This window comes from Anser anser, assembly GCF_964211835.1.
Source record: "Anser anser genome assembly, chromosome: 2".
Taxonomy (NCBI): Eukaryota; Metazoa; Chordata; class Aves; order Anseriformes; family Anatidae; genus Anser; species Anser anser.
This window is the reverse complement of record NC_139721.1, coordinates 28,041,863-28,052,045: the sequence shown is the minus strand read 5'-3', so window position 1 is coordinate 28,052,045 and position 10,183 is coordinate 28,041,863. Positions and strand designations below refer to the sequence as shown.

The 10,183-nt window shown below is 35.9% G+C and overlaps 1 long non-coding RNA gene across 1 annotated transcript; it reads right to left on the bottom strand.

Moving 5' to 3' along the window:
* Positions 1-8: 8 nt before the first annotated feature.
* Positions 9-4,473, bottom strand: LOC310893900. Its single transcript, XR_014579398.1, has 3 exons — positions 3,487-4,473; positions 1,869-1,954; positions 9-385 (listed from the first exon to the last, which is right to left on the bottom strand). It is a non-coding gene; the product is annotated as an uncharacterized lncRNA (long non-coding RNA).
* Positions 4,474-10,183: the final 5,710 nt, after the last annotated feature.

The window sequence follows — 10,183 nt, the reverse complement described above, 5'->3', positions numbered from 1 at the left end:
GGAGAGAATCAAAAGGAGAGCAAAAAGAAAGATCAGAGGTCTAAAAACATCTGTTATAATAATACATAAATATGAATAAAGAATATGTACGAATAATATTAACTTTTATTCTACATGTGCACAGTGAGTAAGACAAGCAAGTAATAAATTCAAATTGCAGTAAGGAAAATTCATATTGGACATTAAGACAAACCTTCTAATGCTGTGGCCAGCATAACACTGCAGTAAACTGCTCATGAAGTTTTCAAGAACAAGACGGACAGATATCTGTCAGAAATCAGAAGCAGTTTTTCCTAACTGATGATCTCTTCAGGTTCCTTCCAGCTCCCCTGTGCTATTACAGAAGGGGATATTGTGAAGGTGTAGTAATGCAATCTTGTATTTTCTGGAGCAAAGAGAAAGTACTTCACCAAATAAGCCAAAAAGGGACATTCAATTTCAATATATATATATTTTTATCTTTTATCTTTTAATCCAAGACATATATATATATTCATTTTCAGAGGAAGAAATGGGATGTGCAAGGAATATTATGACGGCAGATTTATTTGAAATTCTGTCTCACAGTTTTTGAGTACCTCATGAACATTCTACAGATTTGATGAAATAGTGAAATATTATAAATTAGCACATTTGATGCCATTAATTTATTTCAGATATTTTTCTGACACTACTGCAGCTAGAGTGTTTTGGAAGGTTTTCTGTTAGTTCAGCATGTTTTACAGGTAGTGCAAATGGATGAAGTGTCCACAGCGGAATTAAAGCCTCAGGGCTCTTCCCTACTAACTAAACATAATTTTGGCTTAAGAGAATGATCAACACAAAAGTATAGGATACAGCAGGACAGGCAAGGAAAGGAACTGCAGGGCCAGCGTTTCAATTGCATTCACTAAAGCCACTAAGTCTTAGAGATCTGATAACAACTAAACTTGCACTGTTTCCCTGTCTAGATACTTAAATACTTAGATAATTCATTAAAAGATACAATTTTAAAAGATATTCATGCTTTATTTTTTATTACTTTACCAAAAATAACCAAAAAAGAACCCATCAAAAACAAACAAACAAAACAAAACAAACAACAATAAACTGTGGAAAACCAGTACTAGTTGGCAAAGGGGATAATATGACATCATCTACAGAGCTCAAGGAATAACAAAACAAGAACTCTAGAAATGAACCATTCTTTCCTCTGAGTTAGTCCTTGTATAAATTCCCTCTACCAAAATACTTTATATATGTATGTGTATGCCTGTATTTTTATATGGATGTTTAGTTCATAGGTTCTCAGACAAATGCTTGACCTTTGTACAATAACTATAGCTACTATAAGAAGAATTCTAGTTTCAAGAGCTTACTCTCAAACATAGAGCATTCATATGGCAGCATTTCTTCTCATCTCATTTTTTGATTTTTACCCTTTTTTTTCATCTTTAGTGAAATAATACTGGCAGTACTACTAGCAGTAGCCTAAGTAATATGCAGTGCTTTCAAATAAATTTAGTCTTTCAACATTTTTCTCAGTATTTTGTATTTTGATTTGATTGGTGAGGCAGATATAGGCATAAAATCATAAAAAATAAAAAAAAAAAATCAGAAAAGGCCACTATTTGAGGTCACTGCATGCCAGACACCCTGAGGCACACTTTCCAGAGACAAGTGAAAATTGGGACACCAGTCTCAGCAATGTCATTTGGGAATTGGTTGCATTACAGCCTCCTTTAGCCTAGGAACTGTCCTCTATGGATCTGATTTTCAGAGACACAGCATTTATAGCTCATTACCTACAGATAAAGAAGATTTGGAAAATGGAATAAAGAGCAATCATTTTGGAAAATTTGGGTCATATATTTTCGTAAAGTACTTACTGGACTACCCAGTTATCTTCCCCAAAGTTGTGATTCTCTGCTATTCATTACAGTCTTCTTCCATTCTGAAATAGCTATATGCTTCACTGAATTAGAAAACAATCATGGATTAATCATGGAAAAAATATCAGAGAACAGAAGCCTCTCAAAGAATATGAACTTAACAGATAAGTACTCGAGTGATGCATATTTAAGATTTACTTTGCAGAACAAGAGAAGAAAGAGGAGGGAAAGCATGAAAATTAACAGTGAAAAAAAAATCACAATCATTTGAAAACAAATCTTAGTGATTTCTGTTATGGTGTCTTGTTTTATAGTTATGAATATTTCAAAGTCATTGAGAAGCATCATCCTGTGAATACCACTTGGAAGTTCTCTGGGTTATAGTCCAACTAATTCCTTGGGTCAAAAATCTGGTAGATAAATGAATGTATCTAACTAATATATTATTTCACAAACTATGTTGAAAAATCCCATATTTTCTATGAATAAAACTGAAGACAACAACCAGCTGCTGTTCAGCAGTACCTTTTTCTTGCACTTGTTCCTTATTTCTGTATTTATGTACTCTATGTAACTCAGTGGAATCCATAGATTTACCTGGAATGGCAGTAGTAGATGTAGAGAAGTATGAATAAAAGCAATTTTTACTGTGAGAAGCCCAACCTAACTATTTTTTTTTTCCTGGTAAATGATCTTTTGTGTAACTGGAGTTCTTTCCATTTCTAACCATTTGTGCATACAGGTAGCAATAGGAGTGAAAAGACTGTATGTATAGTACCAACTTAAACCTTCACCATATTTGACTTCTGTTCATAATACCAAAGGCAAGGAACTATAAATATAATTTGCTCAAGATAATACATAGCACACGGTAATTAAAAAGATATTTCATGGTATTATTTTTAAGCAAGTTACTTACCTGTTTTCTATAACTGTTTGCATCAAGAGCTCCCATTTTATTATAAAGCTTAAAGTTTGTGTTTGGTGAATCTGCTTCTATTTATGAAGACATGAACGTGCTGTTTATGGGCTCTGTGGACCAGATCCTTTCCTCTCAAGGTATTTTAAGATTTTCATATATATTTCTTTTATTACAATTACTGTTGTGACAACATCAACTTCTACTTGAAGTCAGACAAAGTTCTGATCTGTTTGCTGGCACTCATCCTGTCCGTAAAAGTGGGAAAAGTTTGGCAACTCATTATACCTTTATTTTTTGACAGATTGGGTCTGGGATCAAGAGGGCCTGAGATGCAAAACTCCAAGGGGTTTAATTCAATACTCCTGGCAGTGTGCATGATGTTTGCAGCCACAGAAATCCATGTTTTAACTTTTTAATGCTAAATCAGATCCCAACTACGCAAATAATGGGGAATATTTTTTTTTTATCATCTTTCCCGCCTGTCCTCGGTAAATATGAATATGGACAAGCAGGCCCTGGCACTAAAGAAAGTTTAGCATATTTATTTTAATAAAGGAAGCACATGCATTACATTATATTTTATCACTGTTAAATATTTTTACATTTTTTGAACAAAGTATATGACTCTTTGCTGGAAAAGGTAAAAAAAGAAGGCACTGTCCTAAGGTAACCTTTCCCATGATTTGTACTTACTTGGGTTTGTAGGAAAATGTGATATTCAGAACTTTTACCCTGAATAGTACTTTCATAGTTCTAGTGTTGAAGTCCTTCTGACTATGTGCTCTGGCCATTCAGCCACTCAATGTGCAGTAACGTTGAAGTACAGTTCTGTTCAGCCAGGAATGAATAAAGAGGGACAAAGATCTCTGCAACCAAATATCAAAAAATAGCAATAATTGCTTAAAACCAAATTTGACATTTTACTGAAGACTGAGATTAATTAAATAATGACATTCCCATCTATCAGAGCTCAAACAATCTATATAAAAAAAAAAACCTTACAGTTAGAAGGTGATTACTAAAATGTAACAGAATATAATTTCTGTCTTCTTTCTAATTTAAGATTTATTGTATTCATCCTTTCCAGCAGCAGCTCTAAGCTGTCTTTACTGTGTCTGATGGTTATTCCTTTTGTAGTCCTTTTATATAATTAAACAAACACAACTTTAATTCTGCTACATGTGTAGGAAATGAAGTGAACAAATGCATTATCAAACTCACTCACAATATTTGATACATTGATTTCACTTTATATGATGTAGCTATGACCATCTGCTCCTTAAAAAACATCAGACACCACACAAATGCAAACCTGAAAAAAAACTCAGTCATTTCATAAATCATCAGAATAACACATTCAGGTATTATTTTCTAAGCCTGAAGCCACAGAACTGGGAAAACATAATAGGAGCAAATCAAGCTGTGAACTGAAATTTAAGTATTAAAATGTAAAACAAAAAGATATCACTGAGTACTCTATACAAAGTACAAAACTATCACCCTGAAATGTTATTGTAAAATTATATGGCCATCTTTCTTTGGAAAATATAGTCCTGTAGAAAACAGATTCATTAAATTTTGATAAAGAATCATTATCAATCCAGGAATCAAGAGGATTTCTTTATTGTAAATTCTATATTCTGAAAATTTCTAAACCTTACCATCAGCATTTCTTGAATTAAAAATCTTGAGATGTGATTGAAAGGGCTTTGATTTTTTTTTTTTTAAACATCACTATGTTTGAAAGTAATCAACCTTGAAAAGAGATTTTCACACAAAATATAAAGAAATGATTGCCTACATTTACATGTATGTGAAATGACATTTACAGAATTGTAACTAGACATGTAGCTACAAAACATACAAACCAGATTTTTTTTTTTTTATTTCTTGTTACATACATTAAAAAAATGTTATATGGACTGTTTTCTGAGTTACTTTTTGTATCAGTTAAGAACCACTCACGAAGATGAGGTTAAAAAAAGAACTAAAAATAATAATTCTACGTTTGAATAATTCTTAAGAGGTATCTGAGTTAGCAAAATGCTTATCTGAAATTGAAATCAAATATTCATATAGAATAATAATAATAAAAAAACACATTTCCAAGTTTAAATTCCCCATTTACAATATACAATGATTTACGTTAGAATGTCTTTGCGTATTTATCATTCCCGGCACAGCAGCTGTGAGCTGATGTCATTTTAGGAAGGGTGTCTGGCTCCATCTAGTGACAAATTTGTAACACAACACAACAGGCTTCAAGTCTGAAGCTGAACAACGTATGCATCAATCACATCTTCAATACTCATGCAACCAAAAAAAAAAAACCAAACACAAAAAACAAACTAATTCCCGAGTTATTCATTCCTGTGTTAAAACAGAATTGTGATTTTGCAGTTCATACAAAGGTATAAGACTTTATTCACAACCATTACACATAAAAATAATAAATAGAAAGCAGAACTGTAATAACGATGTGCATGAAACTGAATGTAGATGCTCTTCACCCCAAATGACTGAAGACATCTCAGTGTCCATCCCTTCCCCAGTTGCTCTCTCTTGCAATAAAATCTCTCTAATCTCGATTAATCTAGTTCTTCTATCTTATTTTCTCTCTAGTTTTTGACAATGTTTAATAACCTATCCATCTTATGGTATCCTCCTTTTTTGATCCTAATTCACGTTATTCTTACAATTTTCAATAAAAGCCATCCCTGTCAATGTCCACTTTCCCATATTCATTTTTCTTAAATTGTGCATTTGTCAGCAATACACATTAATATCATCTTCACTTATTAAGCACTGGGAAAGTCAACCAAGCTAAAAATATCAGAAAACCATGCCCTCAGAAAGGCGTTTTTTTCTTCCTGGCTGTTCCGTTTCCAGTCAGGTCAGGAAGTGGAAACAATAGCTCCAGGGCTATTTGATTTTCAAATTCATTGTGTTGTTTGTTTTACATTGAATAACATACTAAAAATAATTATATGTATTTTTTAAATGTTCATTTTAGACACCAATATCACCTATTTATGGTAGGGTTTGTTGTTTGTTTGTTTTATTTTATTTTATTTTATTTATTACACATGTTAAATCACAGCCCATGTTAGCTCTTGTGAAGAGGCTCATCTTGCATGTGTGTACATTATTATTTCTAAATGATGCATTGCACATTTGTGCAGAATATATGTAGAATATAAAATAACATAAGTTGTAAGAACCAGTGAAACAACCAAGATTACAGGGCTGAAGAAATAATAAGGGATCTCTTTTCAATGTGTGGAAGGTATAGCTGCTCTTTCCCATTTAATAATTAATTAACAAGAACTCATTGTGGTTAGAAACATGTTACTATCCGTTAGATTGGAAACCAATGCTAAAAGTTGAATTTTGACAATACCTGCTACGACTTTATCTGAAACATTTTTTTTTTTTTGAGATAATGTATAAATGCATTTAAATTATATCCAAAAGTTAATACTTTCTAACTCTACCCTTCATGGAACTACCCTTTCAAAGTACAGTAAAAACTGTTTTTCCAATTCTACAATTGTCTGTTTATTATGATACGCAATTTTCTGCCATAAAAAGACAGCTAGCAGACTTCTGGTATGACCCACGTTGTAAAACAAACACATTCACAGTTGCCTTCATGTGCTTAGCTGTTATGCTTAAAGAGCAAGAAATGAAGTATCCTTCTGTTATCTATCATCAGCTTCGTGATATGTTAACAGAAGGCTGCATTTTGCATTCATGTACATCTTCTGACCAGTTTCTGAAGTGGATAAAGCTGACAATGAAAAAGAGATTTTAATGTCCAATTACTTTATCAGCAAAATTAACTTTAAGAATTTGAGTCTGTGTCATAAACTGTTATGGAGCTGAGGAAACCACTCAAGTTGCAGTCCTCAGGGTGGGGGAACTGAGACAGCAGAGAACTGTGACTGTGGGGAAGCAATGAACCATTTGCACTTCATACTGAGTTGTGTGTACTTTTTATTTTAAAGTTTTGTCAATCTTATTTTGCTTTCAGGATGTATCAAGGATAAAACCTTTATGACACCTGAATCTGAAGATACTATCAGTTGATTGTGGCAGTTAAGGAATAATTGGCTCATGAAGAAGAGAAAAGGGTATTCATCTGCATTAAAAACTTGTCAGTAAGAGGACTAAAAATTAATATAGCAAAAAAAAAAAAAAGGTCCTGACACTGTGTAGATAACGGCTTAAAGGCCTTAAAGCCAGGATGTGAATTCTTGCAGTCCTCAGTAGAAGTAGCCAGAACTTGAGTCCTGAGCAGAAGGCTGCTGAGTTCATGTGAATGCCAGCCCCACCCCTAAAGTACAAATTATTCACACTAAAGTAGCCCAAATTTGTAACTGAGTGCATAAGTTTTGTAAAATTCCAGCTTCACTTCTGAAAGCATTCCAGAGCTTTGTTAATTCTCTTAAATCTGCTTTTCTCTAGGTTTACATCTATCAATAATGATTTTCTTCTGGCTTCTCTCCACAGACTTACCACTTTAAGTCTCTGATAAAATCCATCTTATTACACTATTACACTGGCATGTAATTCCTTGAACAAAGACCAAAAAGAAAAAAAAAAAAAAAAAAAAGGCTTGCTGACCTACAAAGATGCTAGATTAGCTTTGATTAGCTTTAGAAGGTGTAGGAGGGGAAAAAGGAAGATCTTTGATATTTTATAACATCAGTGAGAGATGTTTGTGAACCCAATATGAAAATAACACTTCTAACAAGGAATAGGAATAAAAGATGCATTTTATGTATATTGTATGAAAAGCTAGTTGAGATAGGAAAGTTGGGGGTGCATTACTGCTGTGAAGGCTCTCAGCAAAGGCCGTGTAAGTTGACTGGGTGGGTTAGCACTGGGTGTGCCTGCTAGGTACAGAACTGTTGTTGGTACACAAATACTGCCTCCTGTGCATAAAGGCTTAGCTATCAATAAGATCTGCATGAGCATGCCCCTTTATCTTGCTTTAGAAGTAGCTACAAAGCATGGAAGCTGGGTTGTGTCTATTCAGGTATAGTCTATCATCATTCTCAATTTTAATAAATTTTTGAGTACTCAGAGTGTATTGGGTTAAATGACAAGGTTTTGGTAGCAGGAGGGCTGCAGGGGTGGCTTCTGTAGAGCCCAGCAGCTGCCCCACATCACATCAGAGCCAGCTCCAGTCAGCTCCAAAAGGGACCTGCTGCTGGCCAGAGCCGAGCCAGTGAGCGACACTGGGTGGGCCTCTGGGAGAGCAGATTCAAGAAGGGGAAAATAAAACAACAACAACAACTGCTTTACAACAGCAGCAGGGAGAATGAGGAGTGAGAAGCAGCCCTGCAGACCCCCAGGTCAGTGCAGAAGGAGGGCAGGAGGTGCTCCAGGCACGCAGCAGCAGTTCCCCTGTGCCCTGTGGAGAGGCCCCTGGTGGAGCAGGCTGTCCCCCTGCAGCCCACGGGTCCCACACGGAGCAGATCTCCACGCTGCAGCCCGTGGAGGAGCCCCCGGTGGAGCAGGTGGATGTGGCCTGGAGGAGGCTGCGGCCCATGGAGAGCCCCCGCAGGAGCAGGCCCCGGGCCGGAGCTGCAGCCCGTGGAGAGGAGCCCACGCAGGAGCAGGGGTCTGGGGGGAGCTGCCGCCCGTGGGGGACCCGTGCTGGAGCAGGGGCAGAGACTGACCATGAAGGTGCAGCAATAAAAGCATTGACAATGACAAAGCAATGTGGACTGACCACGGCCCCGTTCCCCTGTGCTGCTCGAGGGAGGAGTTAGAAGAGGGTGGGTGGGGAGAGAAGGTGTTTTAGTTCTCACCGCCACTCTAATCTGTTATCAAGAGGTAGTAAATAACATTAATCTCCCTACACTGAGTCTCTTTTGTCTGTGACAGTAATTGGCAAGTGATCTCCCTGTTGTCATCTCAACCCCTGAAATACTTCATCATGTTTTCTACCCCTTCTTTTGAAGGGTGGGGAGTGAGAGAGCAGTGTGGTGGACCTGGGCTGCCCATCAGGGAGAAACCGCCACACAAGACGCAGCTGTATTATGGGCTATTTCTTTGTGTATGAGTGCAGCTCAGCAAAGCACAGAAATGGGGACCAGCATAATTGTCGTACTTGTAGCTGAGCTACGCTTCTGCTACCCATGGTAGCACGTTTCTAGCTACTTAGAGTGCTAAGGTGCACAGGGTACCTAAATGTATTTGCTATCCATCTTACAAGAGCTGCAGGTATTCAACACCTCAGAAAGGCAGAATCTCAGTCCACACCCTGCAATCAAAATTGTTCCACTATTATTTTGGAAAATAAGGGATTTCAATAGATCATATTCTGGAAGAAGTTTTTGGAAAGGGTCACATCCTTCCATTGGAAAATGACCACAAACTTTCCAACATTTACGAAGTTTAGGGAGTTCTGATGTGCTTGGCTTTCAATCCCAGTACAAATGTATGTAAAAAAATCCACAACACTGGACACACTGCATTCTGAAAGTCTCTAAATCAGTTTGTATACTGTTAAGTTGCATTAGAAAATTAAAACAGTTTTAATGTCTAACGCACAGCTCCTAATAATTCTTAGCTGATCTAACTATATGTATGTATTTTATCCAATTTACTTTTGGGGGGAGAATAGCTGAAAGAAAGAAAGTAGACAACAGGTTATGTTTTTAAAAACACTTCTGATTTCCATATAAGGGAGGTGCATTTTCTACAGATTGTGTAGGAATTATAGAGTGTTATGTCAAAAATCTCCCACATATAAACAAAGAGTCACACTATACACAGAGATAAAGAAATCTGTTTAACCCACACGTTGAATCAGCACTTTATACTGATAACAATGAAACTGGCACATATAATGCTGATTATATATGTAAGCAATTGTGCAATCACGACTTCAATGACTTTTGTTTTATTATCTTTGAGTACTTGTGAAAAAAGGAGTAAGTTTAATTCATGTGATTTAGGTTCAACATTCCACTGGTATAACACATAACACGCCTTACTCACTCCTCTGCTGATTCTTTATCATTTGATCATCAGCATTAACCTCGTGGCTGTCAACACTGCTAAAAAAAGAAAAAAAAAAAAGAGAGAGAGAGAAAAGAGGAAGCTCAGAGAAAATCTGTAGATGTAGCAAAAATATATGTAAAACGGAAATACTTTGTTTGCCACTTTTGAGTATATGTGGTTTTTATTGTTAACATTAGATTAGTTGAAAACAAATTAAAAACACCAGAACTTTTTGTGTATTTCTTTCCAAGTCAATTTCTTCTAGTGAAGGTGAAAAAACTGGCGGTGGTTTACAGCAGTCTTAGGATGACCTCTTGTGGTTAAATAATATGCACATTTTGTTTCACAGTTTCTCAGAAACCTTGATATCAAA